The sequence below is a fragment of the Amborella trichopoda genome, chromosome 6 (assembly GCF_054954075.1).
Source record: "Amborella trichopoda isolate Santa Cruz 75 chromosome 6, AtrichopodaSantaCruz75HAP2 v2.0, whole genome shotgun sequence".
Taxonomy (NCBI): Eukaryota; Viridiplantae; Streptophyta; class Magnoliopsida; order Amborellales; family Amborellaceae; genus Amborella; species Amborella trichopoda.
The window spans coordinates 40,002,754-40,019,616 of record NC_142341.1 but is presented as its reverse complement, the minus strand read 5'-3'; the positions used below and the strand labels follow the sequence as shown (position 1 = coordinate 40,019,616).

Genomic DNA, 16,863 nt, shown 5'->3' with positions numbered 1-16,863 from the left:
AAGAGATTTATCTATAGGTAAGGACTGCCACATTGATCTCCTCTAACAAGAAGGGAGTTTCTAATTGATCGCCTAGCTCATGTCACAACACTGTGAGGGAGATTCTTCTTATTTCAAATGGAAGCCTAGGGTTCGAAGCGATGGCTTCGACAAAGAAGTTCACTGCAGGCAAGTAAATTGCACAACGTACTAGGTCACTTTTGCCTATGCCGAAAGCATGCGTTTCTAAATAAAAGGCTCATGAAGAACTTCCTTTAGGCCAGGCTAGATTGAGGAACAAATTCCATCTAGCGAATTGGGAGATTATGCAAATCAAAAGAATAATGAATCCAAAGGCCTATAAGATATGAACATGGCTCTACTTCGTGCATGGTTGTAAACCATTGTAAAAAAAATAAGGCAATCTAACCGTTAATCATCTGGTTAGATTGTAACCGGCCAAGTGCCGATTCGGATTTTGGGTGGTTTTGGTGATCGACCGGTATTTCAAAAAAAAATTCAAAAAAATATATATAAATTTTCAAAGAATTTAATTTATAATGTATTTTTTAATATTCTTTATATTATGGTAAAGATAAAAATTGCTATGTGCATTAATAACTTTTATATTTAACGATCTTTTCTTTTAAAAATTTAAAAATACCGACCCACGTTTTGACCATGAGATTCCTACTAAGGAAGCTTCGATGATACGTTAAAGAAAGATAAATGGCTTCACTATGATCCCATCCATTCAATTTTCCCCAATCTCTATCAGATCGCCATATACCGGGGGTCCACTATCTCGGAGCTATACGGTGGGTTCACTATCTCGGAGCTACATTTCCTAAGTAGTGTCCTCAAACTCCAATGTGGACGACTGACCAACCGTAAAGAAATGAAGCACCACTCCTTCTAGGCTGATGCCCTGCCATGTCAATTACTTTTCCATTAAAATACCACTTTGCATGTTTTCTTCCCCACTCACCACACACCAATGCCAACATAGACCAAATTTATGAGATCCTAAAGCGTCCCTGATCAGCACTCTCTCTCTCTGTCAAAAAGACAGACTTTGTTTCTTACTGGAGATGCTTCCCTCTTCTTCCCATGACTAGCGGCGACCGTCCCTAAATGAAATGCCACCTCAAAGTGAGGATCAACCAACCATTTTAAGTGTCTAGTTTGGGTTTGAGAGGAGCGGACATGGTTCCCCTCTATGAGTATTCAGTGCAAGCAATAAATACAACTAGCCACAAAATCATTATCTCATGCATATGTTGTGGGGCAATAAGCAATCATGTGCATGAAGAATAATCAAAATGGACCCGTTTGAATTGACAATAAATGAGTAGCCTAGCCTCGAAAGGTTCGATAAATATTTACACTTTACATGTAGAGCTGACAGTAAAGAACAATTTCTAATTACAAAACATGCTAGGTTTGACGGTGAGCGAAGAATCAATCAATTTGCATACCTGCGTACGAACCCCTTGAAGGAGATCTTGTCGTTGAGCAGGCCTTCAACATTGGCTGAATATGTTCCAACAATTGTGTGAAGTACTAAGCAAATGTGGGTCCATCAGAAGATCTAGCATTAAAAACAAAGCCTTAAAGTGGTACTTAATTTTCAGAAAGTCAAGATTGCAAGGTGAAAACTACAGTCATGCATCTGATGTCAATGGTATTAATGGAGAATCTGTTCGTTAGTTTCATAGAACAAAATACAAGAAAAAGCACACACACCTGAAATAACACAAGATTATGTTGGTAACTTGGCATTACTTGTCACCATCAAATTTCCAGTTGGAAATGCAATGAAAAGCCTGTTGAGATTTCACTTCAAGGACATATTTCAATCCATTATGGATTCAATATCTCAGACATTAAAATAAGGGATTGTATACAATGAGACCATTTGCTTTTGGTACAAGGAGGTCACAATTACGTATAACCATCCAATGTGAAATCTGATAGCTCGGGTGTTTTGCAAAGTTTGAGAAAATTTCTTTCGAACTTTGAGCTTGGTCAATGAAATAAATGCAGCCCCCAATTTCACATCCAATGGTCAAGATTAATTGTGACCACCTTGTGCCAAAGGTAAATGGTCTCATTATATATTCTCTCTTAAAATAAATTTCGGAATAGTTTGATTTTTGCAAGTTTGTTTACTCCGTTTTATGGATGGATACCTGCTGAATTTATAGATAACTAGCCTTAGTTTAATCCTAAATGTTCTCCAAACATGTTCTAGAGTATTGTAATAAAAGATTAGCGAATGTTTCTCATCTTAGGTTTCTTCACAAGCTAGCAAATAGACATGGTGTCTTAAGTCTCTATGATGGACTTCTAAATTTTGTACCTTCAACAAAAGCTGATACTAAAGGAGCAGGTTTTTAATAGCAAACAAGCTACGACACAAGGAGATAGGAAGAAAGCCAAAAGGAAACAAGTTATCTACGCAAAAATTCACATAGGAAAGAGAAGCCCTTACGGAAAAGGAAGATCCGCAATGGTCCAAGGAAGGGAATTTCCATTAGAAGCATGGGGAAGTCCTTCGGGAGAAGAGCCCAACACCCAACATCTTTAGGAATTCACTGCTACATCAATACAAGGAGGGGTTTGTTTGGCCCATTATTGTGCCATGGTTAATTGACTCTATAAAGTATGCTAAGAATACATTGCAATTTGCGAATTACCTGCTCTCCCATGTTCGATCTTCTGACTCATGGAAGGATGTCATTTTCAGTGCATTGATGGAAAAAAATCTGCAGTTTATTAAGGAACTAAACATAGCATAAGCTTCTCAAAGAAACACACATAAATTGGCAGAGATTAAAAATTCATGGTGGCAAGTCAATAAAAGTTGATTTTGGAAGTGAAGAAGAATAATAGGAAGAAATTACTAGCACTAATAGGTGGTTGTGCAAAAATGTGAACCCATAATGATCTGAGAGATATATGCATGTCTTTAGACTTCACTCACGCTTGCAATGTGGAAGTCTTTATGAAGGATAATGGAAGAGATAATGAACAAGGGCAGCCAAATGTAATGATAAAAGTATCACATAAAATCATAAAAAACTACACACTGAGATTGAAGGGGTTCTAAGAAAGCAATGGACATTGTCAATGAATATGGAAGAGGGGAGGTCAAAAGAAGCAAATGAAATAAAGGACAGCCAAGAAAACTACGGATTATCAAACAGAGGGATCATGTAAGTTCGATGCCTTTTGGTGTCATCAAAATATAGTTATATTATGGAGCTCTTTAACTGGATTGAGCTTTACTTACATAATTTTACAGATAGGGTAGTATTTCAGATGAGTTGTATAATTCTGATAAGAGTTGTATACATCACATTTGTCACAATTTTACAGGAATTGCATCATATAATTACCGAAAGATGTAAACCCCGCCATGGCCGGTCCCAAGCCTGGTTAAAGGAGGAGGGTTGTATTAGGCAAAGAAGCCAGAGCAAAAGTTTGCCACATCTTTTCATGAATCCTAAACCTATGTTATTGATGGAACAAGATTCATGTAGCCGGCCCCAAATAGTTCGGATAAGGCCTTGATGATGATTTACTAAAAGTTGTACCTATCATATTTTACAAAAAGAACAGGCATGGAGATCATAATTTCAAAACTTGATTAAGTGTTTCCAAGTTCCAACAAGAACATTGGTTTTCATCAACTGTTGTTGATCCGCTGCACAATTTGAATCGAAACCTATGATTACGATTTGTCTCCCACTCAATGAGTGAAGAATATATTCTTGGAATGGATGGATTCTCAATGAATTTGATGATACCCACATAGAGTATAATAATGCGAAAAGTAAGTCAATAAATGAAGAAAACATAGATAACCATGACAAGCTACATACACAAACACGGAATAGAATGGGCAATTTTGTGGACAGCAATCATTCGCATGCTCTCAGGTGTTTGTGCACGCCAGAGTATGCGGTTGAATGTAAGCATGAATGGCTGTATATAAATATATTTATACATACACAAACAAGTGTGTGCACATGTGTACATGCATCCTTGAAGCTCTAAAACTCCTTTTAAGAAATCAAAGTCTGCAAGTTCAATGAAAGGCAGAATTTATCGCCCTCCATCCTAGAGCAATCTACTTATAAATGTAAAGAACTAGTATACAAATGGTGAGGACCAGTATAACAAATTACGAAAAAAGAAATAAGAAAACTCATTCTCAAATAAAAGCAACAAACAAATTGTACATGCATGAAACTCATTCTTCATTTGGTAAAGCAATGTAACTTCAAATAATACATACCCTTCCCTGCCTTTGAAGCAAGATTTGTGACTTCTACCTCTAAATTTGGTGGTCCCTGCATATTTTCAATCAGAGTTATCAGATGTTACAATCTGCTCCACGACATCCCCAGCTGGAAATGAACTAATTTATCATGGACCGCGGAACACGGATATAATCAACACAAATTCTATACAACAAAATTGTTGGGTTTGTATTTCCCTACTTAGTAAGAAAACATAATTATAAAGAAAGTTTAGGAAGGTAATCAGCATAGGTATGGTAGAATAATTTGGAAGACTTTCGCTACAGATGTTAGAGGTCATCAAGAATTGGAAGTCAGCAATCCATAATTCCATGTGTAAAAGGTTGCGACTATATGTGCAAATCTTTGGCATGCTTTATTTAATGGGTGGGGTTTGCACAAGGTTGCAACCTTAAACAATCAAGTAAGGTGCACCACAAATTTTATCATAAGATGTAATTTTGGTGTAGAAGATTCTTAGGATGAACTAAGAATCCATTTTCATCGCTCATAATCATCATAGCCTTTTTCCAATTATTTGGGGTCGGCTACACAAATCCTGGTCCGCCAGTTTGCTCAATTAAATGCCATACCCTCAGTGAAGCCATAAGTTCCCATATTTTTCGGATTACTTCCAACCACCTCTTTTTGGGCCTACCCCTTGCTTTGAAAAGACTACTTCTAACCACATCTTTTTGGGCCCCCCCCTTGCCCTCTTCAGTCCTTCCACTTGAACTAACTCGTACCTCCTAACAATTGTTATACTGGGTCGGTGCCACACATGGCCAGCCCACTGAAGTCTAGAATCCATTTTCATCACTAATTACAAAATTTTAGTCTCCAAAAATGACTCAAATGAAGTTGATCTATCAACATAAGAAAATCCTGAAAATCGACGGTTTAGATAATATGTTGCAAACTACACTATTTTCTGAACATAATCATTTGATTTTATTTTTCCATGTTCATACATCTCGATGTCGATATGATCAATTATAGGATTTTCCAATTTCAAAACAGTCTTTTACGATGGATTTTTAGATGCACCTTAATTCTACATTTTAAGGTTGCAACCTTATATAAATGTCTTCCTTATATAATTTTATTTGCTAATTGAGGATCACGTGTGTGCTCTATCTCTTATTTTCCTTGGAAGAAGTAACTACCTGTTATTTAAATGTATCGTTTTTAGATTGACTCGACTAAATATTTCAAACCTAAAGATTTATTGAGACCAGCATGTTAGGACATATGCTTTTTAGATATCACATGGATTGGTCTTCCACTTGAACTAACTCGCACCTCCTAACAATTGTTGTACTAGGTCGGCGCCACACATGGCTAGCCCACTGAAGTCTAGAATCCATTTTCATCACTAATTACAAAATTTTAGTCTCCAAAATTGACTCAAATGAAGTAGATCTATAAACATAAGAAAATCGTGAAAATCGACAGTTTAGATAATATGTTGCAAACTACACTATTTTTTGAACATAATCATTTTATTTTATTTTTCCATGTTCATACATCTCGATGTCGAGATGATCAACTATAGGATTTTCCAACTTCAAAAGAGTCTTTTATGATGGATTTTTAGATGCACCTTAATTCTACATTTTAAGGTTGCAACCTTATATAAATGTTTTCCTTATTTAATTTTATTTGCTAATTGAGGATCAAGTGTGTGCTCTATCTCTTATTTTCCTTGGAAGAAGTAACTACCTGTGATTTAAATGTATCGTTTTTTGATTGACTCGACTAAATATTTAAAACCTAAAGATTTATTGAGACCAGCATGTTAGGACATGTAGTTTTTAAATATCACATGGATTGGTAGAAACTCCAGGTAAATATAACTACCATTTCGTGCTCCGACAGGGGCATACTCTCCATCTACTCCCTCAAGTAACACTCAATCTACAAGTACTTTTAGGACCAAAATATTTGGTGACTGACCTCTTTAACCTAGTACTAACCTGAAAAGGACAAAAAAAAAATTCAGGTCGCACTTTCTTATGTGCCTAAAAAAAGAGCCCCAAGATTGACTGAGACTATCCTATATTTGAAAAAGCATATTTAAGTATTGAACATCTCAAAATTCATTTTTTTCCAAAAAGAAATCATATAGTAATTCTAAGCTGGATCACAAAATTTATGATAAAAAGGGTATTTCAAAGTTTTTTACGATGAATTTTTTTATGATGGATTTTTCAAATTTATGATATAGATTGCAACCTTATATCAAATTTTCCTTATTTAATTTTATTTGCAAAGTATGGGTCATGTGTGTGGCCTATCTCTGATTTTCCTTGGAAGAAGTAACTAAGTATTATTTAAATGTATCGTTTTTCAGATTCACTTGACTAAATATTTCAAACCTAAAGATTCATTGACACCACCATGTCAGGGCATAAGCTTTCTAGATATCACATGGATTGGCAGAAACTCCAGTAACTGTCATTTCGTGCTCCGGTGGGAGCATACTGTCCATTTACTCCCTCATGTAAAACCCAATCTAGAAATACTTTTAGGACCAAAACATTTTGGTGATGTGGCCTCTTTAACCTAGTGACTAACCTGAAAAGGGAGAAAAAAAAAAAAAAAAAAAATTCTGGCTGCACTTGTTTATGTGCCTAAAAAAATGGTCCCAAGGTTGAATTGAGACTGTCCAATTTTGGGAGGGTCAGATTTAAGTATTGAAGAACTCAAAATTCATTTTTTTCCAAAAAGTAATCATATGGTGATTCTTAGGTGGATCACAAAATTTCTGATAAAACGAAGCCTCGCAACTAGGTTTTTTTTTGGCTTGAGGAAGTAAGTGTACAATTCGATCTTGCATGACCATGGTATATGCATTCAATATAATTTCAAACTCCTTAAAGTTTTATCAATGCATTTCATAAGGCTCACATAGATGGTTTTCCATTTATATCAAATATTGCCTTCACTAATCTTATGCCCCAGGATTTAGATCAATGCAGATATCAGATCGTGAAAGTCAATTTCATTTTCCCAGACATATCTACAATCCACTTAACTAGTGAACAGGTCAGTAAACCTCAGAAATAACAGTTTCTTGAAACCGTTTTTATGTAGTGTCCAGTTATTTCTATGATCTGTTCAGCTTCTGAACACATAGCAGTCCACACAAATTCCAGTGGTCTATTTATTTGGCTTCTGACATGCCTCAGTTCAGTGAATCCTAAAACACAAAAAATGGTAACAGACAAATGATGACAACAGGAAAATGAGAAAGAACCCAAAAATCAAATTGTGGCAACCTATAAGAGATCATTAAACTCATGTACATACCTTTTGAGGAACTTCAAAGATGAATAGTTCATTCCACCTAACAGTTCCTTGGAGTTCACTCTTGTTCTCTGAGATCAGAGGCTTGACACATCGAGTTCTTGCACTCTGAGGAAATAGCTTTTGCTGATCCATAGCTTGACTAGCAGACACCAAGCGTAAAGCACAGAAGAAGTCATGTTTATTACCATCATCCAATAAAGTCAAGCCCTGCAGATATATCACAGAAAAATATAGATTCAAACAGATTCTCAAAATGGATAAAGAGATCATCAACAATTTCAAAATATATGACCTTAGAGTCAAGGATATGCACGGTCACATAGTGGTGGTTTTCCCTCATCTCTGTCGCAAAATTAAACCTATCTGAGAACCTGGGTGGTGGTAGCCAAGCTGAAGTACTCTCTTCATGCTTTAATGATTCAATTTCCTTTGAGTTTTGAACATATTTTTTAACATAAATATCAAATCCAAGCTTATTCTCTATAATTACTTTCCCAAAATCATCTTCTTCCAATGCAAAACAAGTTGAACCATCTAACTGTCCTTGACCATTATCTGCTTCCTGCAATTACATACAACCATGAATTCACTATCATTCAGTAGAATGATACAAATCAGAAGACAAAAGTTGAAAACCTATATGCCATAGCTAACCTCAGTGGCTTTCATCAACTTTTCCTCTAACTCAACTTGTCTTCTCCAAGAAACTACAGACCCCACACAAGTTTCAAGATTAGCAGCAGTGATATTAAGATTCACAGTGCTTGTTGCAGCAATCCGCACTCGTTTTCCAACTCTGGAAGGCATATGAATATTGCTTTCATATGATTCATACCTCCAAAGGACAAAAGAAGGAAAAACAATTTAGGAAATTAAGTGAATGCTAGACCTAAAATGGCTCATCATAAACAAGATTGCAAGACAATACTTAAAAGAAATGATGAGAAATGTAACTGGCATTACACACGATAGCAAAAGAAAACACAAAAATCATGATATGGCCACAGGTAACCCTTACTTGAATATGCCATCAAATGGTTCAACAAGAGGCTCCCATGCTTCCAATTGAGAATTGAATGTTCATGCACCTATGGAAGAGATCGATACTGCATTCATGGCCTCTAAGCGGCCAGTTGTCACAAGGTTAAGATTCGAAACTGTTGCGTAGAATAGTGGTGTCATCTGCAAAGTTTAAATGTCAAAAGGAGTTCCCTACATATAGATACGGAATCATTTATTATGAAGGGACATACCATCCCATAGAGGCCATCAAGGACTGTCAAAGAAAAGCATCTTAACTTCATTTCAGCACTGATATTCTGTCGAGACTTGGGTTTCACACAATCAGCTATGCTATAAGCCAAACGGCTAGATGGTTTCCTCAGGTCAGATCTTGCAAGGAATGTGCTAGCCTGCAAAAGAAGATGTAAGCTCCAATCACAATGTATGTCAAGTGCTATTTATGAAGCAGCAATCAGATGGATACAAGGAATCCTACAACAATCAAAAGACAATGAATAAACTAAGAACACACAACACATGGATTCCAATTAAAACCCAACGATGTATGAAGCACCATCCTAATGAAAGAGGCAAAACTAGAGTGAGAATATATTAATAAACACCTGATTTTGAACTTTCCAAATGCTCCAGTTGTTGGAACCGCTAGAACTAGAACCCTTACTAATGGCTTCATCAGAAATGTTCGCCTGATTAACAAGATCCATTCGTAGGCAGCAGAGGGATTCCACACATGGCATGGCATCTGTCCTTGACACTATGCAACCCATAGAAGCATAACCAGGAGGAGAGATGGGGAACCAAAAGAAAGCTTCTTCAATCCCTTTCCCCACTACATGAGCAATTCTGGTAAACTGCACAGGCTTAGCAGAAAGCCCACTAGTATCGTTCCTAAACATTAAGCCTAAAGTAGGAGGTTCCAATCTGAGAAACAAGAAAATACAAGAGATTGTTTGATTCAGAAGATTCAAAACTGATAAGAAGAAAAAAGAAATTATATCCACAAATACCAATCTCACCCTACAGTTATACAATCACCAAGAATGGTAAAACCAGGACGTGGAAGCGGTCGCCATATCGAAACAGGTTTTCTATGATCAGAGCCCTTATCCCACCAAATTCTTTCAAAATGCGGGGTGGACATGTAGTAACTACTGGATTTTGAAATCGACCTAAGCATATCCCACCCATAGGAAGTCACACCCAGATCAGCCTCTCGTATATCATTATTATTTTTCATGGAAATATCTAGGCTGGGAATATTGATCGAATTTGATTGCTGCGTTGGGCTACGACGTAAAATATCACGCAAATCGCAGAGAACAGTTTTCGGAGGGCATTCAGTGGAAGCATGTGCATAAAATGCAGACAATTCTCAAGGCGCCAGATGCTAAATCCTGAAGAAAACCTGAAAGGATCAAACAAAAATAAACCATATATTAACATAATGGATAAACAAAGCAGCCTCAAATATTATCATCTATCTACAAATATACACATATGCACGCACGCAGCGCATGCACACACGCACAGAGAGAGAGAGAGAGAGAGAGAGAGAGAGAGAGATGCATATGTGCAGTGGATTCGTATGTATGTGCCTTCATGTACGTGTGGGAGTGTCAGTGGCCGTGAATGGTACATGTTCGTATGCATATGTGCAGTGCATTGATACATGGCAGCATGCACTCACATGAACATATATAATAATGAGTAATATGAATCGAAACATGAGCACATGCATTACAATGATCCCCCAACCCTAGTTATCTTTTACTAATTACATCCATTCCATCCCAAGTTAAATAACCAAAATCATTGAAAGCAGTAAAACGTGAAGTGCCAAGTGAAGGGGAGACAATACCTTTGGTCTGGGGGGACATACAAAATGCAATCTGAAAAGGCTGCAGACGTCACAAGATCAGAACGAATGCAATAAACAATGTGGTTTGGTGGTGGTCTGCCGCCAATTTGACCTATGCATCCTAAAGCACAGTAGCCCAAAGGTGCAATTGGCATCTATAGAGAGCAATCACTGTCACCATCTGACTGATCATCTGACTGGGTAGCATCCCCTTCCAATCCCTGGATTTTGGAGAATAAACCGAGGAGCTGGAAACTTATAGGCTTCCTTACACAGCCATAAGTATTACTCACAGCCATTACAACTTGAGAAGGGGTCGTTGGCCTGAAACAAAGAGGAAATCAAAATTAGAATTGATGACGAAATTGTGGCCTTCCATTGGATTAGATTATTTAATTTTTTATATATTCTATTGGTGGAAAAAGAAAACTTATTTAATGACGCAATGAAGGATTTTTATTGTTTTTCTTATTATATTTCATTAAATTGCTTGGGACAAGTTTATTATAGTCATTTGGTCTTTTGATTTTATTTAGTTATCTCAGGGTAATTTATGCCCTTTTTTGTAGTAGAAAATTAACGGGTAGTTAAGTCCTTTTTAATTTCTTAAAGTAGGAACAGTTAAGTCTTTTCTTTTGGGACAAAATGGTGGGACTTCCAGTGCCTTGGTGATTGCTTTTGAAAAAAAAATTGAGAATAAAAAGAGAAAAAAAGGGTTTCCTCGTTTCATTAATTGAAAACCCAATGAAAAGGTCTAAAGGCTTCGTAGCACCAATCAAGGTACCAAAGTTCCAAGGTATTTGATGCAAAGAAAATTGAAGGAACAATAAAATCAGCAAGAAACAAAGCTAAACACAAGAACAAGTCGAAGAAACCATAGATTTTTTATTTTTTCTCCATACCCCAAGCTAGGGTTCCAAAAACTTAAGCTTCTCTCTCTTTCAATATTTAAAAATCATATGGAATTGACCCTCTCAAGGCCCTACACACCTCTTATATATTATAATTTAATGTTCAAAGACATTATATCTCCATACAATGATTAAAATGGCCTACATATCTTAACTTAAACTTAAATTTCGTAATGACAGTTTTGTCCCTCTGAACAGTACCATGAATAGTAATCATGAATGACACTTGTGAATAGAACTTATGAAGTAAATATAAAAATATAAAAACCCTAGAATCCCTTAAAAACTGAAAAACTCAAGTAATAAAGGCTAAAACTGAAACTATAATATACATCCTTTAAAGTTGAATAAAAACAAAAAATAACAATAATTTTGCCCTCCATCAGTATTCTTTAATTGTTATCTTTTTTTCTCCTTCCTCTTGTCCTTATTTCTTTTCCCTTCTCCTCTCTCACAAACTTCCCATTTCTCTATCTTTTTCCTCCAATTTTTGTTCTCCCCTTTCCTTTTCTTTTTTCCATTTTATTCTCTTATTCTCTACTCCCTTCTTTTCCTCTAGCGTTGTCTTACCATAGTCCTCTAAACAACACATGTACTCCATCCAAAAATCCACCAAGTCCCTCAAAATTAACCCTGTGGTAAATATTATGGCCCCTAGCTGCTATTTAAGGAACTTCCTGTGAAGGAGCATGTGATATTAAGGCAGATTGACCAAGAATCACCACGGTCTAGGCTTAAAAAATTCAATATGGCAATATGATCAAATTAGGTTTCAAAGAAGTCTCTCTAATCACTTTGTATTTGTCAAAAGAGATTCCTATTCTACAACGACACTAATAATGTACGTGGATGATATCATGCTCATAGGAAATACCTTCACAAAATTCAAAAAGTTAGAGATTTGTTGAGGACAGTTTTTGACATCAAAGATATTGGTCCATTGAAATAATGCTTCACTCAATGACAGAAGCGCTTAGAGCCAAACCAACAAAATCTCCCATAAAGGCTAATAATAAATTTTATGATCTGCAGTCAAAGCGTCGGAGTAAACGTGGTATACATCAGAGTTTTGGTTGGTAGACTTATCTACTAGACTTACATAGCCAGACATGAAACATTCATAAGCATGGCAAGTTAGTTTATGCATGCGCCATGCTCCCATCACCAAGGGACCCTTTATCGCAATTTAGAGTAGTTAAAAGCTCTATGGAAAGAACATGCTTATAACAGTCACATCCATGCTATAAAAGGCTTTTATGATCGTAGTTGTTGGAAGCATGACATTCTGGGAGCATTTTATGAGTTGGATGTGGGGAATCACAAAACCCTAGAAGCTTCTGATGGTAGGTAGCACCACCCGTACAATGCACATCTCAGGAACCAAGATTTCTACCTGTTGGGAATCATATTCAACCACTTGGAACCTCGCAAGTAATTATCAAGGAACAAGTTCCATAAGACAAAAAGGTTCAAGGCTCTAGAGTATCCTCAACCAAGAATCCCTTGGTACTGGAATCAATGTAAGGAGTACGCTTAACCACGACTCCCTAGTATTGGAATAGAGGTCCTCAACTTCCCTAAACAAAGGTTCCCCTGGCATTGGAATCGTTGTATTTAGTGTTTAAAAAATTGGTGATCCGATCCAAAATTGCCCGATCCGGATAGGGTATCGACCACGCCGTTCTGAATTTTGAAATAAAACGGGATCCGGCCGGATCCCCTCCTGAACAGAAGGTCCGTGCCGGTTTTGTCATAAAAACCCGGAAATCTCCACCAGTTCCACCTGTTTGTTGATTTTTCTTATTAAAAATTAAGTGTGGGGGACCCCATTCCATCACGTGGCATCACCAGCATCTTTGGGCTTGAACCTCTCACATGGCCTACTTTCCTGCATCCCCTCACATGGTGCCTTTTACGATGGGTTAAACTCTTTTATACGACCATTTCGCCCACATCTCTTTGATGTGGGATATATCATCATTGTCCATATTAGCATGGCTCACTCTAGCGTTATTGACTATGAGCTTATACTTATAAAAAAAAAAGCGCATGGGATTATACTTACTATAGGCTACTATCTTTAGCTAATTGGGATTAAAAACAAAAAAATACTAGCTCATAGGATATTAAAAACACAAAAAGTAATAGTAATTCTACTTTATTGACCATTAAAAAACTAGTTTATACTTTACAGGATATTCTAAGAGAAAAATATAACACTAGCCCATACAACTTTAGAATTTATTTTCAAGTTGTTTTATCAATTATCACACAATACAAATATGAACTTATTTATTTATTATCTTAATTTTATTAAAATATTCTAAATTATATATTTTGTTCACATTAATTATTACACACAAGATTTATTTATTTTTGAGGGTCATATCCTTGTTTTTTGAATCAAGTTTATTACAATAATATAATTAATAATTATACTAATTACATTGATTACCAAGTCTTATATTTTTATGTATTAATTTATTTACATTATAAATTATATAATATACTAGTTTTTGTTATAATTGTAAATTAAAATTTTAAAATTAGATGATATTATTAGACAAATTGTAAAATTTATTCTTATTTGAATAGTAAAATGATTATAAAATATAAACTAATAATTCCAACTTCAATGTATAATATAAATAGTTAGCTAGGTTGTGATAATTTTGGACAAGTAAAGAGAATTAATAAATGTTTGATGCGATACTAATCCCACTTTATATGGGAAATTATTGTTTTAATCTTATAATATGGAAGTATTTTGATGCAATATTATAATATTATATTATAATTAACAATTATATAGATATCAGGCAGAAAAATATCTTAGTATTCATCTATTTTTACAAAGTAATGAAAGTACATAATGCACCACTATTAATTTCTTTTAAAAACTAAAAGAACACTATTTTTAGAGATTTATAGTGATTTTTTGAGGATTTGTTTAGACAAAAATTGCTGATTTGGCTGATTCTCCGATGTGATCCATTGATCCGACACGGGGATGGGTGTGACCGATTCGTGCCACCGCTTTTTTAAACATTGGTTGTATTGAGTGCCCTTAACCACGGTTGCCCACAAGTAATGGAATCAAGGTCATCGAGTGCCCTTAACTAGAATTCTTTAAGTACTACAGGTAAGATTTAGGAGTCTAGACACCCACCCTTGTTGGATAAAGTAAAATCCATTTATTAATTAATCATAAAATCCACTCCAAACCCCATATTCCATGAAAGAACCACGAACAATGAGGCTGATTATTACTTTGAATATATGGCTCAGACATTCATTTGGCAAACCCTAAACCCTAATTCCCTCCCTAAACTCAAATCTTAATTTCTTACATCCCATTAACCCCAAAATCCTAGACTAAATTGTGGGATTCCTTCCAAAATTTAAATCTCTTTTATGCCCTCATCTTCCCTCTGGGCTGTTCGCTGGTCTATAATTTGATAAGAAATTTCATTTTGGATAATTTTGCTTAAGGACAAATTTCAAATCATTCCAAATTAAAAATCTCACCTCCTAGACATTGAGGCAAATTCCTAGATTTTTGATTCGCTAAAGATTGCTTATTTACTTTTCTAGATGATTACTCACTGAAATTATCGATTTTTAGCGATGTTTATATTTATACAGTTCTCCAAACGTATTTGCAGGTCTAGTAGTAGAAGAATAGTGAGTCGCGAATAATAAGTTGTGTCGGGAATGTATACATTTGCTACTTAGGCAACTGATTGAGAATTTCAGGGAGAAGGGACCTCTACATGGTCCTTATTGATTTAGAGGAAACATACAAAAAGGTACCTAGAGAGCTAATTTGGTGGATGTTGAAAAAGAAAGGAGTCTCTAGAGGACATATGGATATGGTGAGAGATATGTACAAAGGATTGGTAATTAGTGTGAGGACAACTAGTGGAGATACTAGTGAGTTTTTTGTCACAGTAGCCAACATTAGGTGTGAGCATTGAGCCCATATCTCTTTGTTTTCGTTATGGATCATTGGACTAGGTACCTATAGGATGAGCTATTATGACGTATCTTGTTCGCATATGACATAGTTTTGATTGATGCAATTAGAGTTAATGTAAATGCAAAGTTAAAACTTTGAATGGATGCTCCAGAATCTAAAGGTTTTAAAATTCGCTAAACTAAGACAGAGTATATGGATTGCAAGTTTACCAATAATAGGAGTAGAATCAAGGAGGTAGTTAAGATCGACGGCCAGGAAATACGAAAAAGAGCGCATTTTCGACCAAGTTGTTCAAAAAGTTGTTGAGAACAAGGAAAATACAAGTCTAATGGAGGAAAAGTATTATGGTACCTATTTACAAGAACAAACGAGTGCGAACTATCGAGGGATCAAACTTATGAGCCACAGCTCTAAGAGAGAGTGATTGAACAATGACTAAGGCATGAAACGAGCGCTTCAGAAAACCAAATCGGTTTTATGTCAAGGAGGTCAACAACTGAGGCCATTTTCCAACTTAAGCAGCTGATTGAGAAGTTTAGGACAGAGAAAAGAACACCACATGGTCTTTATTGATCTAGAGAAAACTTATGATGAAGTACCTTGAGATATGATTTGATGGGTGTTGAAAACGAAAAAAGTCTGCAGAAACTACATCAACTTGGTGAGAGATATATACGATGGAGCGCTAACTAGTGTACGAACAACTAGTGGAGACACAAGTGAGTTCTCAATTACAATAGGTCTACATCAACGGTCAGCATTGAGGCCATACCTCTTTGTCTTAATTAAGGACGACTTAACTAGGTACCTACAAGATGAGGTGCCGTGGTGTATGCTAATCGCAAGTGACATAGTTTTGATCAATGAGACCCAAAATGGCGAAAACGCAAAGTTGAAACTTTAGAGGGATGCTCTAGAATCTAAAGTTTTTAAAATTAGCCGGACTAACACAGAGCCCATGGAATGCAAGTTTAGTAATAATAGAAGTAGAGACGAGGAGGTAGTTAAGATAGACGGCCAAAAATACCAAAAAAAGAGCGTACTTTCGATATCTTAGGTAAGATGTCACCCATGGAATTAGAGATGGGTGAGCGAAATGGAGATGTGCAACCGGAATTTTATGTGATCGCCACATACCAATGAAGCTGAAGGACAAGTTTTATAGGACAACTATGAGACCAGCTTTATGGGACAAAATGTTGGGCGATCAAAAATTAATATACCAATAGAATGAGAGTAACGGAGATAAGGATGTTGAGGTGGATGTGTGGCAAGACAAGATAGAATTCAAAATTAATACATTCGAGAAAATTTGAGTGTAGCACCAATATGCGATAACACGAGAGATAATAGACTTAAATGGGTTGGCCATGTGTGGCGCAGACCTAGTACAACACCTGTTGGGAGGTGCGAGTTAGCTCAAGTGGAAGGCTCAAAAAGGGCAAGGGGTAGGCCCAAAAGGACATGGTTGGAAGTAGTGAGAAAAAGATATGG

At 36.1% G+C, this 16,863-nt stretch overlaps 1 non-coding gene across 1 annotated transcript in view; it reads right to left on the bottom strand.

Moving 5' to 3' along the window:
* The window catches only part of LOC18429995 (uncharacterized), a 115,131-nt gene that overhangs the window by 23,221 nt on the left and 75,047 nt on the right, over positions 1–16,863 (bottom strand). The window contains exons 28-37 of the transcript XR_016058575.1: positions 10,480–10,803; positions 9,638–10,026; positions 9,224–9,542; positions 8,852–9,010; positions 8,617–8,780; positions 8,253–8,433; positions 7,891–8,160; positions 7,599–7,805; positions 4,283–4,337; positions 1,458–1,570 (exon numbers count right to left, since the gene is read on the bottom strand). This is a non-coding gene — a transcript (uncharacterized LOC18429995). The remainder of the gene's footprint in view (positions 1–1,457; positions 1,571–4,282; positions 4,338–7,598; positions 7,806–7,890; positions 8,161–8,252; positions 8,434–8,616; positions 8,781–8,851; positions 9,011–9,223; positions 9,543–9,637; positions 10,027–10,479; positions 10,804–16,863) is intronic.